The sequence below is a fragment of the Schistocerca piceifrons genome, chromosome X, assembly GCF_021461385.2.
Source record: "Schistocerca piceifrons isolate TAMUIC-IGC-003096 chromosome X, iqSchPice1.1, whole genome shotgun sequence".
Lineage (NCBI taxonomy): Eukaryota > Metazoa > Arthropoda > Insecta > Orthoptera > Acrididae > Schistocerca > Schistocerca piceifrons.
In genome coordinates this window covers 412,820,414-412,847,721 of record NC_060149.1, presented here as the reverse complement: position 1 = coordinate 412,847,721, position 27,308 = coordinate 412,820,414, and positions in this window count along the sequence as shown.

The following is a 27,308-nucleotide window of genomic DNA, read 5'->3' as shown; positions in this document are numbered from 1 at the left end:
CACCGTAAATCACATAAGGTGATGCACCTTGTTTGTCACCCGAACATGTTTTAGACAAGTGTTGGAGTTATTCTCGTGTGACGGACGTGTTAGGCGATGAAAGGAGACCTCTGATACGTCTACTATAATCTCTCGCCATCGAACGGTAGACGAACCACAAACTTGATGTTCTACCATGTACCAAATAAAGGAATATCAGGCTTCAACGACACATTGACGAAGACATCATTAAAAACAGGGCTCAAGCTCTGATCTGAACGATAGGGCAAGGAATCCCTTGTGTTCTTCTCATGGGAAAAATTCCGAGATTTACCTAAAACTACTTAGGAAACCCACAGGAATCCTTAATTTGGGTGACCAAGGCTTTATTTGAACTTCCGTCTTCCCTAATGAAAGTCCAGTGATGCACCACAGCACCATCTTTCTCTGTTGTATCATGCACATGTTTGTTTCCCCTACAGCACCCAGCAGGTGACATATACATTCAACAAGACACTACGCCACGCTAACACCCCCAGACTGGGTCAAAATAGTTTAGTGAACATTCCATGGAGAAGGGTTCTTGTTGCACCCCCCAAATCACTTAGATTCACTTCAACTCAGCGAACCTTCACTGCTTTCAAAGAGATATTTGAGCGCTGAGGACCCATTTCTGAAGGGGCTCTAGAAGTTGTGGGTGGTGACTGAGCGACGACTCATCAACATAAACCTAAATTTCAACAAATCACACACCTGCAGAGATTGAAAGGTAGAAAATACTGCAACCAGTCACTTTTTTGCCACATTTAGGCCTGGCTGCTTTCACACATGGAAATAGACAGTGCAAATTACATACGTGTTCTCTCCCTGTACCGTCCGTGACGATAATATATTTACGGTGGTTCCAGTAGGTACCATAAACGCAAACTAAGACTTAGTATCCTGTCTAACGCTACAGCACTGCGTGTTGCAGTCTACGACATGTGTTACTAGGAATTAGTATACGAATCCAGCAGATTTGTTGCTGTTAAAGTTTTCTTTTCTTTCTAGCGACGCAAACAATTCTTAAGACCTTGGAATGCGGTAAATACCGATAACTGGCTTTGCATTTGTCACAGCTTTAAGATCACTGCACAGCCTCTCGGTCCCACTGGGCTTCCTAAAAGCAACCAGAAGAGCAATCCACATTCTGGAGAATATACCATCAGTAGCCTCACTGGAGATCAAGCAGTCTAGGTCTACCTTCAGAAAGGCCTTTATGGCTTACAGGGTGGGTCAGGATAAGGAATGCTTTGTAAGTTCTGGACAATTTAGTTAAGAAGTTCTAATTTGTTTACATTTGTGACATGACAAGCCGGCCAGAGTGGTCGAGCTGTTCTAGGCGCTACAGTCTGGAACCGCGCGACCGCTACGGTCGCAGGTTCGAACCCTGCCTCGGGCATGGATGTTTGTGATGTCCTTAGGTTAGTTAGGTTTAAGTAGTTCTAAGTTCTAGGAGACTAATGACCTCAGAAGTTAAGTCCCATAGTGCTCAGAGCCATTTGAACCATCTGACATGACAAACAAAACCCCTTTACCTATGAAGTCATCATGATAATTTCACAAGCCACATCACTTCCTCTATGTCATCACCAATATGATGAATGGCAGGAAATTAAAAAATTAAAGATATTGGATGACAGGAAATTTTAAAAATGCCAATTGGTGCGAGGGGGAAATATTTTTTTTTCAACCAATCATAGTGCAATATATAACTGTTTCCCAAATCCCGTCATGTGCAAAATATCCACAGAATATTTATCAAAAATTATGTACACACACATATTTCACATTTTTTAGGTATTTTCATTGCTTCCAAAACTGTATCAATCTGCCCTGAAAATGTATCAATTTGCTGCCCAAAAATGTATCAACTTTGCCCAAAATGTATCAACTTGCCGCTAAAAATGTGTCAGCCTATCCCCAAAGTGTATTAACTTACTGCAAAGTGTATCAACTTCCCCCAAAAATGTATGAGTTTCCTCCAAATGTGTATAGACGTGTCCCTCTCAAAACTGTGTCAATTTGCCCCAATGGTGAGAGAAATGTAAACAGCAGAGAACGTGAAGGAAAAGAGAACTAAAACAAAAAAATACTTGAGATGCAAAATTTAATATGAAAATAAATGTTTTATATTACTCTCGCATTCAATGTTTTCTTAGATTTTCAGACAATATTTTTACATTTTCGTACAGGGTTCTTATATTAAATGGCTTTACATTTCAGCATAGGTTATTACATAGATTACATTTATAACAAACATTCATTTTTACTCTCAGTTCTATGAATTTAGCAATAATTTTTTCTGTGAATTCATGTCGCATTAGAATGACTTTCGTTTTATTGACATGTGGGATATTATAAATGTTATCATCAGAGTGAGCTGAACTGTCAAACCACCTATGGAGAACGCTTTATATAACATCATAAATCTCTGATGTGGTTACACGATGTATTAGGGTATCCATGTCTGCATAACACATTTTAACATTTTTTGGCTCGAATTTATTCAACATACAGCCATAATGAAAATTTAAAAGCAGTGCCTTGGAAATATCTAAAATATACATTCCCACAGCTATAGGTTTATCAAAAACAATGTTAAATCTGCTCAGTTACAACCAGAGTTTCATGAAATATAAGACTGCGCTTGAAACTCCGTTTTGCAGTGAGTGCAGCAGTTCCATATGTACGTACCTTATCAATTTGTTGCTAGTTTCACATCAGCCATCTTTCCCTATTTTGCATGGTATTGCCGAAAACATTACTATTCATGAGTTTGAAGAATTTTTTTTCTAAATCGTTTCTTGCATTCATGCATTCCTCAGATTAACATCTATATAAGCTTTCAGGCTGATTGATGGAATGACAATATTCAGTGAATCTTTCTCAATGCCATATCGTACTGCAAGTTCTGCTTTAGATTCCTATACTGTATTACATAGTGTTTCTTATCAAGCAAAGAAGAACGTTTTAATTTTTCTGTACATTAGGCCTGCATCTCATGAATCTAGTTGGTGGTATCACTTTTTCAGGGCGCAGTGGTAGACCAGAATGAAGAGTGGGATATTCAACATCTACCTGTAAAATACATCCCACATCACAATCACGTCATACGTTTTCCACGTCAGAAGTTTGAAGTGTTTCTTGGCTAAGCCAAGCAAAATCGGAGACTGGAAGGTGTTGAATCATTGTCTAAATGTAGACGCTATTGACGTCTAGATATACAATGTAATACTCTCCGTTATTTTCATCATAACTAGACATGAACCTCTTGTTTGCAACTGCATGTGTATGGAAGCAGTTATCAATAGCACATGTGATGGCACGCTCAACAAATTGTAATTGTTGTGTGTCCGTAATAAGCTGCATTTTTATATTAGTAGTTTTGAGCAACGCGTCCCACCACAAGCTAGGAGAGGTTACATAATGTGTCGAATGTAGTTCATATGTTTTCAGGCGGAGTGTGCGGATTTTTCAAACACAACAACGAAAACCAAGACGTCGGTTTTCAAATATAAGTTGAAGTAAACTCCTAATGTGTTGTATGCACGTAAGCTCCACCGTTTACATGCTCTTGGTAATGTAATTATTTGATTGCTGTCTCATTGTTCAGCAGGATTTTGAATGCTTCAATTGGCCATAACAATTTCTGCAACAAAACGGATTCATCATTTGAATATTTGTAAGAAAATACTACTTCCTTGTTGATCAAATTAAACTGATTACTGTTGCGGAAATACTCTTTTGTTATTTTTAGCTCTTTATACTTTAAATATGAGATACATTTCTCCTGGCGACAGTATTAACAGAAACATGACATGTATTTATTTTAGTGATTTCTTCCACTCATTCACAAAGATTTGTGTTTGTAAAAGTGCTTCATAATTTGTTATATTGTGAAACACAAAACGCACTATGAAATTAGGTCTATAATTTAAATTGCAGCTTCCATGTGAGGCCCTACGAAATCTGTCAGTAAAATGGCAATGATCACTGTTTTTCAAATGTTTTCTTGAAGTGTTCCTTGGAGATGTGACATATTTTTGCTGTTCAAAATGCTTCTTCCTCTTTCGCACTAACAATCACCTGCACGTTCTGCAACAAGTAATTTGTATAAGATCAACAACCTGATACAATTGTCTTATGCACCATTCCATACAATCTCCACTTCAGCACAGTTGAAACTCTGAATTTTCATCACTGTAACTGCAGCGCACAGAATACAATATTATGCGGTTTGTGTGGATGCATTTCGTTACCAAAACCTGGTTGCAGTAAGAATTCTGTATCTCCAGCTCCTTGTAGATTCTAAAACAATGAATGAGAAAAAGCATATCTTACGAAAGACATCGTAGTTGTTCTTATAAACATAGAAAGTTCTGAAACAGAAACATGAACAAAGAATGCCTCCAGGAGAAAAAAGAAGATTGGAAGACGCTCTGTGAACTATCGGCATAAGCAGAAACATTTCAGGAAGAAGAATGAGGTGCAGTAAGATGAAATATTGTCAACAATAATGTATTTCAGACTTACATTTTCTTCACGATTGGCTTCTTTGCAAACAGATCTTGTAGTTATTCAACCACTGCTTTGATCGGATGCTATAGACGACAGCCGGCGGAGATTCTGCAACACTGAATAAAAAAACATCACTGAGTCACAGCAAGCAATCAGTAGGTGAAAAATATGAAGATTGCTAACAGTAATATACAGGATGGTCCATCTGAAGTTTTGAATGAGATTATCTCGAAAACTATACATCGGATAAAAATAGTGGGTAAGACAAGTTCGTAAGCTCAAAGGAGGACATCAAATGACACTACACGTGACCCCAGCCCCCGCCCCCTTGGGTGGGACGGGGGCAACTTCTAAATCTTAAATGGAAACCCCCATTTTTTATTGCAGATTCGCATTCTCCGTAAAAAAAGTAATCAAGTTTTGTCTGAAACATTTTTTTAAACCATTGACAGATGGCGCTGAAATCGAGAAACATTAAAATTGGAGAATAACTCCGATTTATTTAGAACGACCCGAGAAGGACGCATTAAATCGATACAAAATGTGTACTAATTGTTTCATTACGCCAAATTAAGCTATTTTGTTACAAAATGTATCCTACCCGCCACAGTTTTTGATGGAGGGAGGCGGAATGGTATTACAATCTCGTTAGGGAACTCTTCACAATTGCATTACTCACCCGATTGTGGCACTACCGTGGCCAAACTGAGAACTATGGCTCAGTATAAAGGTCGGTGCAATGCGATCAGACGTCAATTCACTTTGAGATTGTGAACAGTAAACATCAACTGATCAAAGTAAATTATTCTTTAGCGAAAATGGCTCACTATCCTCCTACAGAGATTGTTGATATGATGTTAATTTTAGGCGAATGCCATAACAATTACGCTGCAGCTGCGCAATTTTATGCGGGTTGTTTCTCAAACAGACAACATCCAAGTGAAAACATTATTCGAAATTGCACTCGATGAACTCGAAATGGATACAAGCACCATCCACCTCGTCATCGCAAATACAGTGAAAATGACGCTCGTACCCTTACCGTTCTCGCCTGTGTTAAACTGGATCCGAAATTAGCAGTCGTGCGATTCAGAGACAAACTGGAATACTGAAATCAACTGTTTTGAGGATTTTGAAGGCACATAAATGCCATGCGTATCATATCACACTGAAACAGACATTAACGCCGAAAGATAGGCAAATACGCGTGCATTTCTGCCAATGGGCCTTGGAAATGATAAGAGGTGACAATGATTTTTTTAGATACGTTATGTTCACCGATGAAGCCACATTCAAAAACAATGGCGAATTAAATGTTCATGATTGTCATTATTGGTCCTCTGTCAATCCACACTGGCACAGATCCGTTAACAATCAACACAAATGGTCGTTAATGGTCTGGTGTGGAATTTTAACCGGTTACTTGATAGGACCGTATTTTTTTGACCGAAATGTTGCTGGGGAATCTTATTTACAACTTCTCCGCAATGATTTGTTGGAGCTAATGGAAGATGTTGATTTAGCAACTAGGCAACTAATGTGGTTCCAACAGGATGAAGCAGCTCCCCATTATGCTAAAAATGTGCTGAACGTTTTAAATTTACGGTACCCTGGTTGGTGGATAGGACGCGGTGGACCAATTCAGTGGCCTCCCCGTTCGCCAGACTTAACATCTGATTTTTTCTTGTGGGGTTATTTAAAAAATATTGTTTATGAAAGACAGCCTACAACCCGAAACGATATGGAGCAACGCATTCGAAGAGCATGTGCAGCCATACCACGGGATGTGCTGCTCAAAACTGTGGCCAACTTTCGCAGACGATTGACTTTATGCATTGAAGCAAATGGGGATAATTTTGAACCATTTCTTCGTGGCTAATTTCATTAATTAAGCACCCCAACATGTGAGAGGCAAGGGGAATCACACTAAATGAAGCACCCCAACATTTGAGAGACAAGGGGACTCAGACTAATGAAGCACCCCATGGGAACATCATTCTACTACTTCCATGTCATTGTTCCTGGGTAATGCTAAAAGTAGGATACAGTACATTTTGTACATAAATAGCTTAATTTGGCGTAACGAAAGAATTGGTGCACATTTTTTATCGATTTGATGCGCCTTTCTCGGATAATTCTAAATAAATCGAAGTTCTTCCCCAATTTTACTTTTTTCCCTATTTCAGCGCCATCTGTCAATGGTTTAAATAAATGTTTCAGACAAAACTTGATTACTTTTTTATGGAGAATCCGAATATGCAATTAAAAATGGGGGTTTCCATTTAAGATTTAAAAGTTGCCCCCCGCCCCACCCAAGGGGGCAGGGGCTGGAGGTCACGTGTAGTGTCATTTGATGTCCTCCTTTGAGATTACGAACTTGTCTTACCCACTACCTTTACCCGATGTATAGTCTTCGAGATAATCTCATTCGAAAATTCAGATGGACCACCCTGTATGTTAGCTCTACATTTATTGGAAACTTAGGCACATGTACAAAGAAAAAGAAAGCATTGACTGACAACTATGATGATTCAGCCATGAGTGTCTGCTCTCAGTTTTGTAACCTCCATTCAGCTGAGTATCAGTTGCTGATGTCTACGCATTCACGTTCATGAAGTTTCATATTTTACCGACTCCACAAGTCCAGGCAAGTTGCTGCTTGCAAAACACTCAATGAGCAATTTGAGACTTGCCAATGCCTAATCGACATGCATGTCATATTATGCCGATTGGATGTCACAACAAGAAAAGACTTGTCATCACAAGCAAAACACTCAGTCAGTGATTTCAGCCTTGGCACTGCCTAATGGACGTGTGTGTCACGCTCGCCAACCCGAGAGTCAAATACACTGGAAAAAATCAAAATCCATGAAACAAAATGAAATGATTTATAGAAACATCAAGCACTGTTTTTTCCAGTATAATATAACTAACCCACATCCACAGCATGATTGTTGATTAGGATAAATAGTGGTGCATTATTTAAACTTCCAACAAATCGTTCAGAAACTTTTGAACGTAAAATAGACACAGAATTCGGATCGTTTGCATACTTTTGAATATGACGCAAAATTCAGAAGCTCCTGAACATGAAAATTTGTGTGTGAGGGCGGCAGTCAACGTAACTCAAAGTGCGCCACCACATGCAACCTGAGCTGTGAGCCTGACGGCCCTCTCGTTCGAAAACATCCACGCGTGCCTCTTGTTGTCTTCTTACACATAACCCAAGTGTTGTAAATTTTTATCGAGAGCATGTTATTGTGTCTGCAAATCCATGTCAAATCGTTTCGAAATGTCGCCAGACATATGACGTGGCTGGACAATTACACAAACGATATCTTCTGTCGAAGAATATAACGCACTGAAACCAGTGCATGAGAATTAACAGGATTACAGTTACTTAAAAACGACATAACAAGTTGTTTAGGCACTTTCTCCAGGAAAACTGTGTAAGTTCCTGTAAAGAATTTTTTAAATTCACAGTACCAGCCCAAGAATGCGTCTACTTGCATTGTCATTGCAGCAACAACAGACAATATTTTACTGCTTTCGCTGAAGATTATTAAATCAAACGTGGTTCTTATGTACGTGTCTTCGGTGTTTCATCGACAGTTATTCCATATTCTCTTTGTTTTCAAACGTTCGGAATTTTTGACTCAATGCAGCATATTAGTAATTTTTTCCAAGATTCACTTTGACATACCAGAAAATAAGAAGGCATGATCTATTGTGAGCTTCGTTATTAGAGATCGGACGACAGCTCTTACGTGGTCAGTAGGCAAATAACGCAAGGTGCGTGAAAACTGCATTGGTTTTATATAAATATTCTGTATTGTTCTGCTGGTATACAAATGTTGCTTACTTTGTTAAAATTCTGTTATCGAGTAACTTCGGAATAATTTTCATGAGGACCACGAAACATTAAGCTCTATAGAAAGAGAAAAATAGGGGCTGGGTCTGTGGTATTCATTGCCTATTGTCCTTCAACTTAGATCTGATAATTTAGAAGCGAGAAGTTACTAACTGTATGTGATACTAAACTGTAGGCAACAAACGTTATGTGTAGCATGTGTGGATAAATATCAGAGTGACAGAAATACGCGAGAATATCAAAATGGCGGAAGTTTCATCAGATTTTTAAAATGTCTGCAGCTAAATCAAGTACCAAATACCAGTTTTAATTAACAAAATTTGCTCAATGACGGCGGAAAACTGCCAGTGTCGTCGAGATGTAAGCTTAGACTTTAAATGGTGAAACTTACAACGTGTTACATATTGTTCAGTAGATTACCGGACGTTTAGCTGCAGTGTATAGGTGTCGTTATGATGCTTATTCCAGTAATCTATAAGTAGGTAGTTATTTGATAATTGGAAAGACATTTCTCGAGCCATTTGCTTGGTATTTATCGTTATTCGTTTCACGCAGCAGTTGAGAGTTTCTCAACTCCTCGTCACGACGCTAATGCAGATTTAGACTGCAGTTTCGCGAGACGTCATGGTATAAGAGTTCACATTTAATTCCCACATGCTGTGTTGATAACATGACAGTAAGAATGTTGTACCAGACTTATTTACTATTTGTTCCCAACGTCCTGAACGAAGGCTCTCTATTTATGGATCGGTTGCAGTAGTCTGACTTCAAGCAACGAGTCTTTTAGGAACATCTGATATGGCAGTCACCATTCGAGGTAATGGTTGTCGCCACGATTGGGGTAATGGCAGTCACCGTTGAGGTGTAATGATAGTCACCATCATTGGGGTAATGGCAATCAGCGTCGACTATTTAGTGTGCTACTTCATCGAAGTTTCCTGTAGGTCCCGCTTGTAACGGCATTATTTAGCATCATCAGCAGATTAAATTTAATTGTAAATGATTTACTGCGTAAAAAATAAAAAACATATAATACATCAATTTCATTTATTTCATCCAGAAGCTCATTCAGTTTAACAGCAGGCTGTACATTTATCTAACACATTATAATATACATTAAAGCGCCATAGAAACTAGTATAGGCAAACGCGTTCAAATACAGAGATGTGTAAACAGGCAGAATACGGTGCTGCGGTCGGCAAGTGCCTGGCGCAGTTGTTAGATCGGTTACTGCTGTTACAATGCCATGTTATCAAGATTTAAGTGAATTTAAACGTGGTGTTATACTCGGCGCACGAGCGATGGGACACAGCGTCTCTGACGTAACGATGAAGTGGAGATTTTCCCGTACGACCATTTCACGAATATCAGGATTCAACAAATCTCCGACATCGCTGCGGCTGGAAAAAGATCCTGCAAGAACGGGACCAACGATGACTGAAGAGAATCATTCAACGTGACAGAAGAGCAAACGCTCCGGAGAAATTGCTGCAGATTTCAATGTTGGGGCATCAGTAAGTGTCAGCGTGCGATCCATTCAATGAAATATCACCGATATGGGCTTTCGGAGCCGAAGGCCCATTCATGTACCCTTGATGACTGCATGACACAAAGCTTCACGCCTCGCCTGGGCCCATCAACACTGACATTGGGCTGTAGATGACTGGAAACATGTTGCCTGGTCAGACGAGTCTCATTCAAATTGTATTGAGCGGTTGGACGTGTAGGGGTATGGAAACAACCTCATGAATCTATGGACGCTGGATGCCAGTAGGGGACTGTTCAAACTGGTGGAGTCTCTGTAATGGTATGGGGCGTGTGCAGTTGGAGTGATATGAAACGTCTGATGCGTCTAGATATGACACTGACAGGTGACACGTACGTAAGCATCCTGTCTGATCACCTACATCCATTTATGTCCATTGTGCATTCCTACGGACTTGGGCAATTCCAGCAGGACAATGCGACACTCCACATGTCGAGAATTGCTACCGAGTGACTACAGGAACACTCTTCTGAGTTTAGACACTTCTGCTGGCCACCAAACTCCCCAGACATGCACATCATTGAGCATATCTCGTGCATATACGTGCACTTACGTAATTTTTGTTAAATACCGCTGTGCTTACCTTCGAAAACGGTGGGCTTTGACAGAATATTATATAGTTCACTGTTACTGATTGAAAAAAATATTTGCCACCCGTGCCATCTTGCAATTTTCTAAATTCCCTGCCATCCACCATCTTCAATATTTTAAATTTACTGCCATCTTTAAATTTTAAATTTCCCACTCCTAGCCATCAATAACTTTACATTATCCACCATCCGCCTAGCTCAATTGTTAAATTTTCGCCACCTTTAATTTTTAAATTTCCAGCTATCCAAGGGGCGGAGGTTGAGACATCATCGTGATGACCTCAAAGGTAACGGGCTATGACTTGTGACGTCACAAATGTAAGCAAATTAAAACTATTTGACTAGGTGGTCCGGAGCATGCTTAGCATTCCTGGTATTGGGAATAGAGAAACAGAGGCAGTGTCGACGTCAGTGTAATGAGTACTACAAGTGACGTTTTCTGATCATATCTGGGTGAAAAATCCTTGGCAGTAGATCAGTACTAATTTGGCTTTGTAAAGAATATTGAGACTACTTACGTGTTGTGAGGTGCAAAACCGAGGTTTAAAACTAGTATACAAAATTAGACATTCCCATGAACAGGAATAAACATTGTATTTGTCAACCGATGTGTATCTGATCCCAGAACAAGGCACAGTTAATCATGCCAAGCGGCGAGAGTTCCCCGATGATGCAGCAGGTTGAAACGTAGGAGAATAATAACAGTAGCAACTAGGCTATGTTTGCATATTAACACACGAGCAACTAGAATGAGTACAGTTCAACTGGCACTCGGCTGAAATCGAATGATTAAACATGGTATGAAAGTAAACATTAACTAACGCTACATGTCAGTCTGTTATCATAGCCTTAATTTGGAATTCACGTTCTTTGGCCTTGCCAAGTCACAACAAAATTATTCCCTTTCAACCTAAGTTAACCTACGGGCTACGCTACAAATCGATCTGTCACCACATCCAAATCTGTCGATGTCAGCCGAAAGTCAATTGTACTGCACTCATCTTAGAGACTCGTAATTAATACAAGAGAGACAAATACAGCTGTGAGGAGACGTCACTTCACTGTGCAGGTCATGGGACTCCTCTCCGTGAAGCGTGTATGGGGCTCGCATTGGTGGCAGTGCTGGCTGCGCACCACGAGCGCACCAAAGCTGGCGGCCCTGTCACTCCACCCATGGAGTCGGAGTGACAATCAGTATTTTATGTGCAGGTGCGTATTTAACACGACCGCGTTATACGACCTACTACTGTGTTATACAATCGTTGTTCTGATTCTTTGTAAATAATAAATACATTGCTGGCCATTACAATTGCTACACCACGAAGATGACGTGCTACAGACGCGAAATTTAACCGACAGGAAGAAGATACTGTGATATGCAAATGATTAGCTTTTCAGAGCATTCACACAAGGTTGGCGCCGATGGCGACACCTACAACGTACTGACATGAGGCATGTATCCAACCGATTTCTCATACACAAACAGCAGTTGACCTGCGTTGCCTGGTGAAACGTTGTTGTGATGCCTCGTGTAAGGAAGAGAAATGCATACCATCACGTTTCCGAATTTGATATAGGTCGGATTGTAGCCTATCGCGATTGCGGTTTATCGTATCGCGACATTGCTGCTCGCGTTGGTCGAGATCCAATGACTGTTAGCAGAATATGGAATCGGTGGGTTCAGGAGGGTCATACGGAACGCCGTGCTGGATCCCAACGGCCTCGTATCACTAGCAGTCGAGATGACAGGCATCTTATCCGCATGGCTGTAACGTTTCGTGCATCCACATCTCGATCCCTGAGTCAACAGATGCGGACGTTTGCGAGACAACAACCATCTGCACGAACAGTTCGTCGATGTTTGGAGCAGGATGGACTATCAGCTCGGAGACCATGGCTGCGGTTACCCTTGACGCTGCATCACAGACAGGAGCGCCTGCGATGGTGTACTCAACGACAAACCTGGGTTCACGAATGGCAAAACGTCATTTTTTCGGATGAATCCAGGTTCTTTTAACAGCATCATGATGGTCGCATCCATGTTCGGCGACATCGCGGTGAACGCACATTGGTAGCGTGTATTCGTCATCGCCATACTGGCGTATCATCCGGCGTGATGGTATGGGGTGCCATTGGTTACACGTCTCGGTCACCTCTTGTTCGCATTGACGGCACTTAGAACAGTGGACGTTACATTTCAGATGTGTTACGACCCGTTGCTCTACCCTTCATTGGATCCCTGTGAAACCCTACATTTCAGCAGGATAATGCACGACCGCGTGTTGCAGGTCCTGTACGGGCCTTTCTGGATGAACTGTGGTATCGTGTTGAAGCTGCATGGGCAGCTGTATCTGTACACGCCATCCAAGCTCTGTTTGACTCAATGCCCAGGCGTATCAAGGGCGTTATTACGGCCAGAGGTGGCTGTCTTGGGTACTGATTTCTCAGGATCTATGCACCCAAATTGCGTGAAAATGTAATCACATGTCAGTTATAGTGTAATATATTTGTCCAATGAATACCCGTTCATCATCTGCATTTCTTCTTGGTATAGTAATTTTAATGGCCAGTAGTGTAATACATGCATCCATTTTCTGCCAATTAAGCTATAAATGGAACTTTGACATAATGTTATAAACAACACAAATGTTAATATGTAACAACAATTTTACAGTTAAAAATAAAAATTAAACCCACTGAAGATAGCACAAAAAGCGCTGAAAGCTGAAACATGTATGGGTGAAACAAAACAGAAGAAACAAAAGTGTCTTGCATAAGGCGGAATTTCTCATCCTACTTGTATACTTCGCTTACTTCCATTCTACAGTGTCATACGGGATCATATTCTGGAGTAACTCATCAAACCGAGCTGAAGTTTTTAGCGTGCAAAAGCGTGTAATAAGAATCATTTGTGGTGTAAATTCAAGAACATCATGCAGAAACCTGTTTAAGGAACTTTGTATTCTTACCACTGCATCCCGGTATATTTATTCCACAATGAAATTTGTTTCAAGTAATATATCCCTATTTCCAACCAGTAGCTCGATACATGTATCAATACCAGGAACAAGAACAGTCTACATAAAGACCTACAATATTCAGGAATACACATTTTCAATAAACTGCCAGCAATCTTTAAAAACTTACTTTCAGATAAACCACAGTTTAAACAGAATTTCTGCATCCGGTAATACACATTTTCAATAAGTTCCAAACAACCATTAAAAACTTGGTTTCAGATGAAGCACAGTCTAAACAGTATTTGAAAGACTTTTTGATAAGCAACTCGTTCTTCTCTATCGATGTAAATCTTAACGGGGACCGTTAGGCCAGCTTAAGAAAAATGTCTGGTAGATTTCAGTTTTGACCGCACTTGGTCACATCTGTCAAGTTTAGATATTTTGTGTATGATCAATTTATTAAAAGTGCATGACTATGTCCTTTCTTACAGTGTATTAATTGTGTAAATATTAACAGTTCCAGTTTACTGTAACGTATTCACCTGGGTCTACGGAACGAAAACTGGTCTAATGCAACCCAGTCTGAGATGTGAATAGCAGTATGTCTTTTTTAAATAGATCTCTACATTTTTTATTCGGTAACCCGCTTCGTCTCATCAAGATCTGTTCAAAAGCAAATGGAGGCACAAGGATAATGCATACTGGTCGTTCAGTCAACCATTATCGGTCGAAGGTTTCGGTGAGTGTGATGTACACGAAAGGAGAACAGGCAGAAATGCTGCTCATCTACTGAAAATGTAAGTTAGCAGAACATTAATTACAATAATGTGCTTCCATTTGTTTACTGCCAATTCCAGCAAGTGAGCGACTTACGTTTCCCCAGATACCTACACTTTGTGATAGCACAGGAGAGTAAAAGCCAGTTAGTTATTACCGGAGATCGCTAACGCACACCTAGAGGAACGCCGCTTTGAATAAAGGTGCTGGATGAAATTTCCACTGCCGGTATTTGGCCGGCAAGAGGAGGAGAGTTGGTGGTGTAAACTTCCTGATCACCAGTCTTTGCATCAATGTTCTGGATTAAATTCCAAACCTCTGTGTAGTGTCTCATGAAGTGAGAGCATGTGACACTGCTGATGGAGATCCGTCCGACCGATGGGGACGTTACGATCGATGGCACTCTTGGTGCTATTCGATTGTTAGTGTGGTTGGTCCGTTTGGGGGAGGGGATCAAATAGCGAGGTTATCAGTGCCTGATAGGGAAGAATGGGGAAGGAAATCGTCCGTGCCCTTTCAAAGGAACCATCCCGGCATTTCCCTGAATCAATTTTACGGAAATCACGGAAAAAGTAAATCAGGATGGCCGGACGCAGGTCTGAACTATCGTCCTCCCGAATGCGAGTCGCCGGCCTAGTGGCCGTGCGGTTCTAGGCGCTACAGTCTGGAACCGCGTGACCGCTACGGTCGCAGGTTCGAATCCTGCCTCGGGCATGGATGTGTGTGGTGTCCTTAGGTTAGTTAGGTTTAAGTAGTTCTAAGTTCTAGGGGACTGATGACCACAGCAGTTAAGTCCCATAGTGCTCAGAGCCATTTGAACCATTTTTTTGAATGCGAGTCCAGTGTGGTAATCACTGCGCCACCTCACTCGAAGGTGCTATTCGAGAGGGGTAGACCATGTGCTGGCAGCGGGTTTCAAATCCTCCCTTCTCTCATTATAGTCGTCATTCAACATAAACACAAAACTGCAAAACAAGCGCAACCATTACACTCACCTACGCTCCAATACAGTCACACTTACGTTCAGTGGGAACACTTCTGTATAGAAAGAAATAAATTTTCATTGGTTTTTATGCTCGGATTCTTATAAGAGGTAAAAAATAGACGTAGCGAATCTTAGGAATGTCCGGAGCTATAACCCTATGGGTAGCGTTGAAAATCTTCAAATCGTTCAAATGGCTCTTAGCACTATGGGATTTAACATCTGAGGTCATCAGTCCCCCAGAACTTAGAACTACTTAAACCTAACTAACCTAAGGACGTCACACACATCCATGTCCGAGGCAGGATTCGAACCTGCGACCGTAGCGGTCGCACGGTTCCAGACTGAAGCGCCTGCAACCATTGAAAATGTCTTACCTAAGGAATGTAGTAATTAGTTCCACAATATAGGCGTATGTTTCACATAAAAATTATGACATATTGATAGCGCCATTTCTTAGGCCGGTTCTAGGCGGTTCTAGGCGCTGCAGTCTGGAACCGCGAGACCGCTGCGGTCGCAGGTTCGAATCCTGCCTCGGGCATGGATGTGTGTGATGTCCTTAGGTTAGTTAGGTTTAACTACACTCCTGGAAATGGAAAAAAGAACACATTGACACCGGTGTGTCAGACCCACCATACTTGCTCCGGACACTGCGAGAGGGCTGTACAAGCAATGATCACACGCACGGCACAGCGGACACACCAGGAATCGCGGTGTTGGCCGTCGAATGGCGCTAGCTGCGCAGCATTTGTGCACCGCCACCGTCAGTGTCAGCCAGTTTGCCGTGGCATACGGAGCTCCATCGCAGTCTTTAACACTGGTAGCATGCCGCGACAGCGTGGACGTGAACCGTATGTGCAGTTGACGGACTTTGAGCGAGGGCGTATAGTGGGCATGCGGGAGGCCGGGTGGACGTACCGCCGAATTGTTCAACACGTGGGGCGTGAGGTCTCCACAGTACATCGATGTTGTCGCCAGTGGTCGGCAGAAGGTGCACGTGCCCGTCGACCTGGGACCGGACCGCAGCGACGCACGGATGCACGCCAAGACCGTAGGATCCTACGCAGTGCCGTAGGGGACCGCACCGCCACTTCCCAGCAAATTAGGGACACTGTTGCTCCTGGGGTATCGGCGAGGACCATTCGCAACCGTCTCCATGAAGCTGGGCTACGGTCCCGCACACCGTTAGGCCGTCTTCCGCTCACGCCCCAACATCGTGCAGCCCGCCTCCAGTGGTGTCGCGACAGGCGTGAATGGAGGGACGAATGGAGACGTGTCGTCTTCAGCGATGAGAGTCGCTTCTGCCTTGGTGCCAATGATGGTCGTATGCGTGTTTGGCGCCGTGCAGGTGAGCGCCACAATCAGGACTGCATACGACCGAGGCACACAGGGCCAACACCCGGCATCATGGTGTGGGGAGCGATCTCCTACACTGGCCGTACACCACTGGTGATCGTCGAGGGGACACTGAATAGTGCACGGTACATCCAAACCGTCATCGAACCCATCGTTGTACCATTCCTAGACCGGCAAGGGAACTTGCTGTTCCAACAGGACAATGCACGTCCACATGTATCCCGTGCCACCCAACGTGCTCTAGAAGGTGTAAGTCAACTACCCTGGCCAGCAAGATCTCCGGATCTGTCCCCCATTGAGCATGTTTGGGACTGGATGAAGCATCGTCTCACGCGGTCTGCACGTCCAGCACGAACGCTGGTCCAACTGAGGCGCCAGGTGGAAATGGCATGGCAAGCCGTTCCACAGGACTACATCCAGCATCTCTACGATCGTCTCCATGGGAGAATAGCAGCCTGCATTGCTGCGAAAGGTGGATATAAACTGTACTAGTGCCGACATTGTGCATGCTCTGTTGCCTGTGTCTATGTGCCTGTGGTTCTGTCAGTGTGATCATGTGATGTATCTGACCCCAGGAATGTGTCAATAAAGTTTCCCCTTCCTGGGACAATGAATTCACGGTGTTCTTATTTCAATTTCCAGGAGTGTAGTTCTAAGTTCTAGGGGACTAATGACCTCAGCAGTTGAGTCCCATAGTGCTCAGAGCCATTTGAACCATTTCTTAGGCATACAACAAGGCGTTAATTTTTGATGTGTGTGTGAAATCTTACGGGACTTAACTGCTAAGGTCATCAGTCCCTAAGCTTACACACTATTTAACCTAAATTATCCTAAGGACAAACACACACACCCACTCCCGAGGGAGGAGTCGAACCTCCGCCGGGACCAGCCGCGCAGTCCATGACTGCAGCGCCTGAGACCGCTCGGCTAATCCCGCGCGGCGTTAATTTTTGAGGTTAGCCTTGTGTTCCTTTTTAATAATGTCATGTTTACGTGAATGATACACTGTGTTCCTTTTTTGAGCAGGTCTTGAGCAGACGAAGTAGAGCGCAAAATAAAAAATATAGGGTACTATTTAAAAAAGTCATGCTGATTTTCATATCTTCATAACGAACAAAGTTACAAGAAAGACAATCACTGTGTCACTGTAGCTAAACAACATTTACTTGACATATATATTTTTTTATTCTGGACAAGAAGTTATGTGGGGTGGTCAAGATAAGCGGGGCACCGCGTGTAGTGAAGGGATGTAATGACCTGGTGCTGTAGCTGCGGCGTGACAGGTACCCGCAGCTCGCCACTCGCCCGCCCCGGGCGCCCTGGGACCCGGCCGGTCTGATTCAGCGCACGTCAGCTGGAGTTGTCCCGTAACTGTCCCTAGTTATCGCACCCAGCTTCTGCTGCTGCCGCTGCTGGCCTGTGCTTCCCAGAGTTTGACGGACTCGCAACTGCAAGTTCGGCAGGCTAGCGGAGAAGCAATTACCTACTACTTGCGTTCACTGGGTGCCAAATTACTCCCTCTTAACTTATACGAACAAATCTAATTTTGCTATCAGTGAGCCATATTTTTAGAATCCTGCGTCACTCTATAGTACTTGACGCCTCGAATGTGTTAGGCTGGCTGTATAAAAACATGTTTTACAGACTTTACGGGAGTATTCTTGACATCAAAACATTACTAAGAGTTCATACGAACATGAGCCCGAAAACCCTTCATTAGCGAGTTATGGAAGGCTTGTGACAGTGGTCCACAACGGAATGCGAAATGTAACCTTCGTATGCTACACGGTGGGTTTTTGAATGTAACACCCGCGCCCACTTCTCCTTAGTATAATTTCGGGCAATCTGCTAACCTCTTGCCTTGTAAAGATGTCTCGTTGTCCTAATCCCCATTCACTTCTACTCCTGCATCTACAGACTTTAACGTGCGTGCAATGAACAGTGCATAAGGGAATGGCAAATGGGAATGTCTCAACGTTACTAAAATGAGAATAGCGAAATAGTTGGATGCCGCCTGATTTTTTAAAATCATACGAGGGTAATCCCAAAAGTAAGGTCTCCTATTTTTTATAAGTACATAGACCTGTTTATTTCTACAATCGTTTATATCGGTTTACAGCTTGAACATTTAGCTATATTTCGACATAACCACCATTTCTGTCTATCCGTTTTTGTAGACGCTGTGGCAGTTTGTGTACGCTCGCCGCCATGCTGATCAGAAAGATATCAACCTCTTCTTTCACCTCTTCGTCGGAGCTGAATCGCTTTCCGACCAAATGTTCTTTTAACCTAGGCAACAAATGATAGTCACTGGGAGCCAAGTCAGGACTGCAGAGTGGGTGGGTGATTATATTCTACTGAAACTGTTGCAGGAGAGCAACGGTTTCCCGAGCGGTGTGTGGGCGACTGTTGTCGTGGAGAATGTGTACGCCATTGTTCAACAATCTTCTTCTCCGGTTCTGAATTGCCCGTTTGAGTTTTTTCAGAGTTTCACAGTACCTGTCAGCGTTAATTGCGGTCTCAGCGATACAGCTCCGACGACGAGGTGAAAGAAGAGGTTCATAACTTTCTGAACAGCATGGCGGTGAGCTGGTATGACATGGGCATACAAAAACTGTCACAGCGTCTACGAAAATGCATGGACAAATGGTTCAAATGGCTCTGAGCACTATGGGACTTAACATCTGAGGTCATCAGTCCCCTAGAACTTAGAACTACTTAAACCTAACCAACCTAAGGACATTACACACATCCATGCCCGAGGCAGGATTCGAACCTGCGACCGTAGCAGTCGCGCGGTTCCGGACTGAAGGGCCTAGAACCGCTCGGCCACCACGGCCGGCAAATGCATGGACAGACATGGTGATTATGTCGAAAATTAGCTAAATGTTCAAGCTGTAAACTGATGTAAACCATTGTAGAAATAAACAGGTCTATGTACTTATAAAAATATAGGAGACCTTACTTTTGGAATTACCCTCGTAAAATCACAAAATCCGGAGAACGATTTCTTGGACCAGTCTAACATTAGTGTACACAGAAAAGTTCAAGACTACTAATCGTTATTTCTCGAGCTCCGAAAAAGGTCACATAAAATACTTCACATAATCTTAATGTTAACACGCTATCGCGCATGTTCGTTTCCCAAGGCAACGTTTAACAAACTGTTCCCATCTCACGCGAAATGGCACTTCAGACACCGACTCAAGTATTGCCTCTTTCGAAACTGACCATAGACTTATTGTGAGCTATCTTAACTGTTTGGCGCCTGTCCACTCAGGGCACGCTTTTGATTGGTGTATGCTGCCCACCAATGATATCAACTTTAACTGAATTTTGCTCTTATTTTCTGAGTGCGAATTTAGAGTTCTTGAATTTCTTATTAAACAGTTGTCAGTTTAGATAACGTCAGCAGCACAGTTGAAAACATATATCAGTGATCAAACAGTAAATCTAAATAATGAAAGCTACAGTTCTTGGCGCCAAACCTCATAGCTGAATCGGCGCTACCTCCATAAGTTCCAGTACGGTATGGCTTATGCTCACCCTATCGTTCTCACACTCAGAGACCATCTGTCGCTTTGTGGGATGGGTGGTTCTAATTATCCTAACTTTTGCTAACTTACAGCGATGTGAATCTTTCTACGCTGTACGTCAAAGTGCGATAACCGAACGTAATAAAATGAAGGCAGAGATGTGGCATAAACGCCGCAGAATTTATTATTCGTCACACAAATTTATACATTTACCAAACATATCTACATTTGCAAAAAATTTCTCGATGTGACCACCTCCCGCTTCTATGCATCCCCTGAGCCTGCTTTCCACACTTTGCGGTAAGTTGTGGAAAACTCCTAGTGTGATCCGTGTTTGGTCAAATCCATTTTGGATACGCCCCTTCAGAAAATCGGCACTGAGTATGGGAGTTGAATACACCAAAGATTTTTAATGTCCTCAAAGGAAAAAAGCCATTGGATTCAAATCAGACGATCGGACAGGCCATGCTTTGAATCCCCCTCGACCAGTCCACCTGTTCGCAAACTGGTTATTGGGACACTGGATAACTATCTGTGGAAAGTGAGGTAGGTCACCACTTTCGTCGCACAACGTCTAGAGATATGTCATGGAGTAAATTAAGCGACTCATGTCTGACAAATCGTATACGTGGGCCAGTAAGATATTGAGGAAAGAAGCAGAGATCAGTTAAGTGACCGTAAATTATTCCACCCCACATGTTAAACCGAAGCCTCTGTTGATGTCTGTATTGTAGCACTTCATGAGGGTTTTCAGAAGCCCAGATTGGACTGATACTTTAATTGAACATCCCATCGCGTGAAACACCGATCTCATCTATGCATAAGGTGCATGCTAAGAACCGCATAAAAACAGTACATTGCTCTAACATGCTTTGAAAGGAAGTTATTCTTGGTTGAAAGGCTGCCTCGTTTAATGCTTGCAGTCGTTGAACGTGATATGAGTGCACAAGCTTTTCATGCAGAATGTTCCACGTCGTTGTGTGATTAACGCTTTCCCTTCTAGCAATTCTCCTCGTACTATTTAATGAAGTTTCATACAAAGGACGAAGAATCCGTTCTTCGAGCTCAGGCGTTCGTACGTCGTATGGTCTCCCACCATCTGCAACTTTTGTCAAATGAGCGTCTCTCTCGCAAGCGCCGGTGGAGTCGTACACGCTTCACATGTTCCACACGACACCGGAACATGCAGCAAACTTTTAATGTGTTGGCAACAAAACTACTCTGTCTCTCTCCCTGCCTTTGACTTGCGGAGTATGAGATACTAGCTATCTGCCCTGGCTTCGCACGATTAGCACTAAATATCTAATATCTATGACCAGATGACGTGTCTGGCGTAGCGGTAATGTAATATATGCACAAGCCTTCCTCGAGAAGCAGTCTGTTAGTGAAAACCGTATCAAAATCCCTACAGCAATTTCTGAAATGAGCCTTCACATCTAGACAGAAAAACGTGGCATTATACTTTAATCCGTCGTCTTTAATACATCATAGTTCAGCCAATTTGCACGAAATGGTTATAAATTGTATACGCAAAACCTTCCGCGTGTATCAGTCTCTATATTAGGGACAACCGTATCAAAATATTTACTGTAGTTCCTGTGATTAGCCTTCACTTACAGACAGGAAAACGGCGTGTGGAACTTCAATTTATAATATCTATAGGTAGAAAGATACGTATAGATGTCTAGATTACAGTCTACCTTCGCTGCTCTCTAGAGTTGCTGCGGGCGTTTAATGCATTTCTTGTCAGATACTACCGCCTCTGTATCTGACCACCTCGTAGTCCTTATCACTGCCACTAGATGTCACACCAAACGCCAATTATATATGGAACAGATAGCAATACATATATTACACATTTATCATTACTATAATTATAAATTATACACATAAACTTTTCCAGTGAACGACTATTAGTGAAAATCATATCAAAATATCTACCACAGTTCCTAAGATTAACCTTCACATACAGACAGGAAACGTGATGGAGGATTTTATTTTATATTAGTTATAGATGTAGCTACACAGAGAACCTCTCGGATCTTGCAGGATTTTGCGTAATGGGAGAACATAAAATGTCGATGGAGTCTTTAAAATATGAGTTCGATGCGATTAATCACTCGAATAGGCAAGGCGTTTTTTTTTTTTTCGGGCAAATGGACGTCATTACCAGAGCATTTGCATGATACTGAGAGGAAAATAACTGATCCGTGTTGCAGATTGGTATGCGTCGGTCACTCGCCTGTAAAGAGCGTTGACTGCCATCGTCCGTAGTGTCTGGAGGAACAGGTTCAGACGTACGGGTCACATTCACGAAGAAGCCTGCGAACTGCATTTGAAGATAAAAGCCAGCCAATGGCGGTCTCAACGGCAGCCAGTAGTTGCTCTAAAGTACCACACCTGTTACTTCGAGCACTCAGGCGATTGAATCAGTGGTCAGCCATACAACTGCTGGGCGGCAGTCACTGTAAAGCGTTTCCTCTACAGACCGCCGCACTACTATCTCGCAAGGTCCTTTACCTGTTTTCAATTTTCCGTCTATATAACACTCAAATTTTACAGGCTAGACATGCTTGTTCAAGAAAAAGTACAGTGCAAGACGGAGAGGAAATGAAGATTATTGGTCTGATGCATTGGTCTGGTCATCCTGCGCTTACTAAGCTGTTTCCCAAACTCGTGTATCCGAATGCCCCAGCTCAACATCAGACACGCAGCCCGCAAATTGTTGAAACTCAGAGAGGAAACGAAAAGAATTTATATGATTTGGAGACAAATGTGCTCACCTTAACTTCAGGCAACTATGGGGCTTGTTGAACTGTGAGAGATGTAACAACTTTGGGATTCGATACCAGCAGTAGACTGGTAGACTCTAGTTTGCATTTTACATTAAACTACAGTTTCACCTGTTACTGGTTATGTGAGGTCGCTGGAAAAGGCAGAAGGTGTCACAACGTCAATGAGCACACACTTGATGGGAGGGCTCTGTAAAGGCGGCATAACGGCAGAAAGAAAAAATGACAAGAAACGCAGACAGTCCGCATACGCTGTCGGATATCTGGATTGATAGAATTCAATAGCAATTTAGTATATAAATTCTCTAAGAATGCTGGGTGTTAGTACGGCCACGAGACGTCTAAAATTTCGAGTGGATAAAGTTTTTGGATTCTAACGTTCTTTACTCACAAGCAGTTCTTATATAAAATAATAATAATGTCGTGTGACGAGGGCCTCCCGTCGGGTAGACCGCTCGCCTGGTGCAAGTCTTCCGATTTGACGCCACTTCGGCGACTTGCGCGTCGATAGTTCTTATATGATAAAAATAAATACAACACTAACAGATAAGTCCCACTGTCCCCCTCCTACACCCACCAATCATTAACCTTACCGCTGTACCGCATCGAAACAACAGTCCATAGCGTAGGTGCAATCATATTGAACGGGTATATGAGGAGAGAACATGTAACACCGAAAATGCAGATAAAATACCTTTTGCACAATCCAAACTTTTTCGCCGTTCCATATCTGTTATAACTTGTACTGTACTTCTAATTCTGCCTCTGTAAGCTTTATTGCAGAAACTGTATTTAATATGTGATGGATATAGCAGTGTAGTTATTTCTGACTGTGGGTAATTGATTGTAATTATAGTGAAAATATTGTAAATTGCTGGGTAATAACCAAGGGAACTTTATTTAAACGCATCGATAGTAACGAAGATATGGCAGTAGCTGTGCCGTTGTTTATCTTTGCGTGGGGAGATTCCGGTGGCCGTGCGGTTCTGGCGCTGCAGTCCGGAACCGCGGGACTGCTACAGTCGCAGGTTCGAATCCTGCCTCGGGCATGGTTGTGTGTGATGTCCTTAGGTTAGTTAGGTTTAAGTAGTTCTAAGTTCTAGGGGACTTATGACCTAAGATGTTGAGTCCCATAGTGCTCAGAACCATTTGAACCATTTTTCGTGGGGAGATTCTCTGTCGCACTGTGAGCAGAGAGGAAGCAGAGCAGCTTGAGTCATGAAAGAGAGCGGGAATGTTTCTTGAGTGCTCCCGCATACGTGGTGTGCAACTACGTGTATGATCGCGCCAGTGTAGGGGCACCTACTTCGTTAACCTGCATGTATGGAGAGCACGGTAGGAGTGAACAGGCGGAGGAAAGCTGCAATTCTATTGCCTGTCCCATAATTATCCGTGGCTTTGGAGACGATTTGTAGTTATCAACCAGCAGCAGCAACAGTAGCAGCTTAGCATTGTCGTCGGCTACATTCTTCGTCGTCCGCACAGCTACGACATCGTAAGACTGTTAACTGACAAATATAACTAATATTGTAGAGGCATTACCCAGTGGCATTTCTTTCACAATGTTCGACTAACGTTCATGAATAATAGCCTACAATAGTAAAAACTTGTAGGGCACCTGTGTTGTCATGTCCTCGGACATTATTACCAAGCACGGTCTCTTTTCTTTCCATGCAATCACCGAGTGTCGTAAAAATGTGAAAATTAATTTACTGCTTACTGCCAGTTTTGTTTGTTTGCTAATGACTAGTTTCAGTCCAAATATTGCTGACTCAGTAACTGTTCATTCTTGTATTCCACAACAGACGTTTAACCGATTTACAATCTTGGGTGTTAACTTCAATCAGTTAAAGTAACGTAAAATTTCGCTGGAAAAACTAATCACTAAAGATGCAGCACAAATTAAGAGCGTGCAGTTTCATTTGTTCTGTATTTAGCGTAGCAAGTGACTTCTACCGGCTTGATATGTATTTTATTATTGTTATATTAGAAGCAAAATTAGTTGCTCATTTGCTTAAAGTAAATGCAGTTCAGTCTCTCAATAAGCAAAAATAAATTACTTGACTTTTTCTAAATTTTGCATTACGTTACGCTGAGGTTACTGAAAGTCATTTTTTACGTAACAAAGTTTCAGTTATAGTCAGTCATTCATCTAACTAGCAACTTCATTCAAATTTGTTTTCAAAATTTAGTATTTTAGAAAGAGTAACTGCAAACTCAGTGCTTGCTGAATCATTTATTTTTGTTGTGTTCTGGAAAAGCGCGACAACCTTCTGTTGCCACTCCAGTGATTGTTTGCTTAGTTTTCTTTACCATTAACTTTCTTAGGATTTTGGATCTTCATTGCCCTAATAGACTGGGGACCGTTTAGTTATCCATTTTTTGCTAAGCAGTATTTCCTTTGTATTAAATACACACATCCAAAAAAAGTTTTGCATTACCTCGGTTCCGAGAGTTTCGGAACCTGTACAGAAAATTGGAATAGAGATCAATATAAACATCGTTTCCGCCCTTTTTATTGCTCATGAAAACCACACATTGCATGTTGTACCACCATACAGCGAGACCTCCAGTGGTGGTGGTCCAGATTGCTGTACACACCGGTACCTCTAATACCCAGTAACACGTCCTCTTGCATTGATGCATGCCTGTATCCGTCGTGGCACACTACCCCCAAGTTCATCAAGGCATTGTTGGCCCAGATTGTCCCACTCCTCAACGGCGATTCGGAGTAGATCCCTCAGAGTGATTGGTGGATCATTTCGTCCATAAACAGCCCTTTTCAATCTATCCCAGGCATGTCCGACAGGATTTATGTCTGGAGGACATGCTGGCCACTCTGGTAGAGCGATGTCGTTATCTTGAAGCAAGTCATTCACAAGATGTACACGATGGGGGCGCGAATTGTCGTCTATGAAGACGAATGCCTCGCCAATATGCTGCCGATATGGTTGCACTATCGGTCAGAGGATGGCATTCACGTATCGTACAGCCGTTACGGCGCCCTCCATGGCCAACAGCGGCGTACTTCGGCCCCATATAATGCCACTCCAAAACAGCAGGGAACCTCCACCTTGCTGCACTCGCTGAACAGTATGTCTAAGGCGTTCAACCTAACCGGGTTGCCTCCAGACACGTCTCCGACGATTGTCTGGTTGAAGGCATATGCGACTCTCATCGGTGGAGAGAACGTGATGCCAATCCTGAGCGGTTCATTCGGCATGTTGTTGGGCCCATCTGTACTGCGCTGCATGGTGTCGTGGTTGCAAAGAGACCTTGCCATGGACGTCGGGAGTGAAGTTGCGCATCATGCAACCTATTGCACACAATTTCTGTCGTAACACGACGTCATGTAGCTGCACGAAAAGCATTATTCAACATGGTGAGGTTTCTGTCAGGGTTTCCTCCGAGCCATAATCCGTAGGTAGCGGTCATCCAGTGTAGTAGTAGCCCTTGGGCGGCCTGAGCGAGGCATGTCATCGACAGTTCCTGTCTCTCTGTATCTCCTCCATGTCCGAACAACATCGGTTTGGTTCACTCCAATATGGCTGGACACTTCCCTTGTTGAGAGCCCTTCCTGGCACAAAGTAACAATGTGGACGCGATCGAGCCGCTGTTCTGACCGTCTAGGCATGGTTGAACTACAGACAACACGAGCCGTGTACCTTATTCCTGGTGGAATGACTGGAATTGATCGGCTGTCGGACGCCCTCCGTCTAATAGGTGCTGCGGATGCATGGTTGTTTACATCTTTGGGCGGGTTTGGTGACATCTCTGAACAGTCAAAGGGACTGTGTCTGTGATACAATATCCCCAATCAACGTCTATCTTCATGAGTTCTTGGAACTCCTTCAGGAGGGTTTGTTGTACTCTTTCCTGCTACTAACCGGTATTATTTTCCTTCGGTAACAATTATATCGCAGTCCAGTAGGTGGATTAGGAAGGAGGAGGTTACAAACAGACTAATATGGAAGGAGTAGATTCGGAAGGCCATAATACTCAGCACTATACAAGGTTTCAAAGCACCCATGCCGCAAGTGGTTTGCTCAGCCGTGAAATATTCTATGGCCACGATACCTACTTTGAGTCAGGAAATGGGCTTGTTTTTGCAGTAAGGCAAGTATCCACACGAACTTCTTTTTTCATTGCTGTTGTCAATAAATAGGGGTCGTTTTCCAGACGAACTAGTTAAAATTGCACATATTTTATGATGAACACGGTTTACTTTAGTTTCACTGCAAGATTCAGTTTTTCCATTTGCTTACTTTTCTTTTCCAAATACAGCCTGTAAGCCCCTATTGTGGTTTGACATGCAGGCATTTTCGCCACTGACACGTTGCCAATCCCAAGACACGTAGA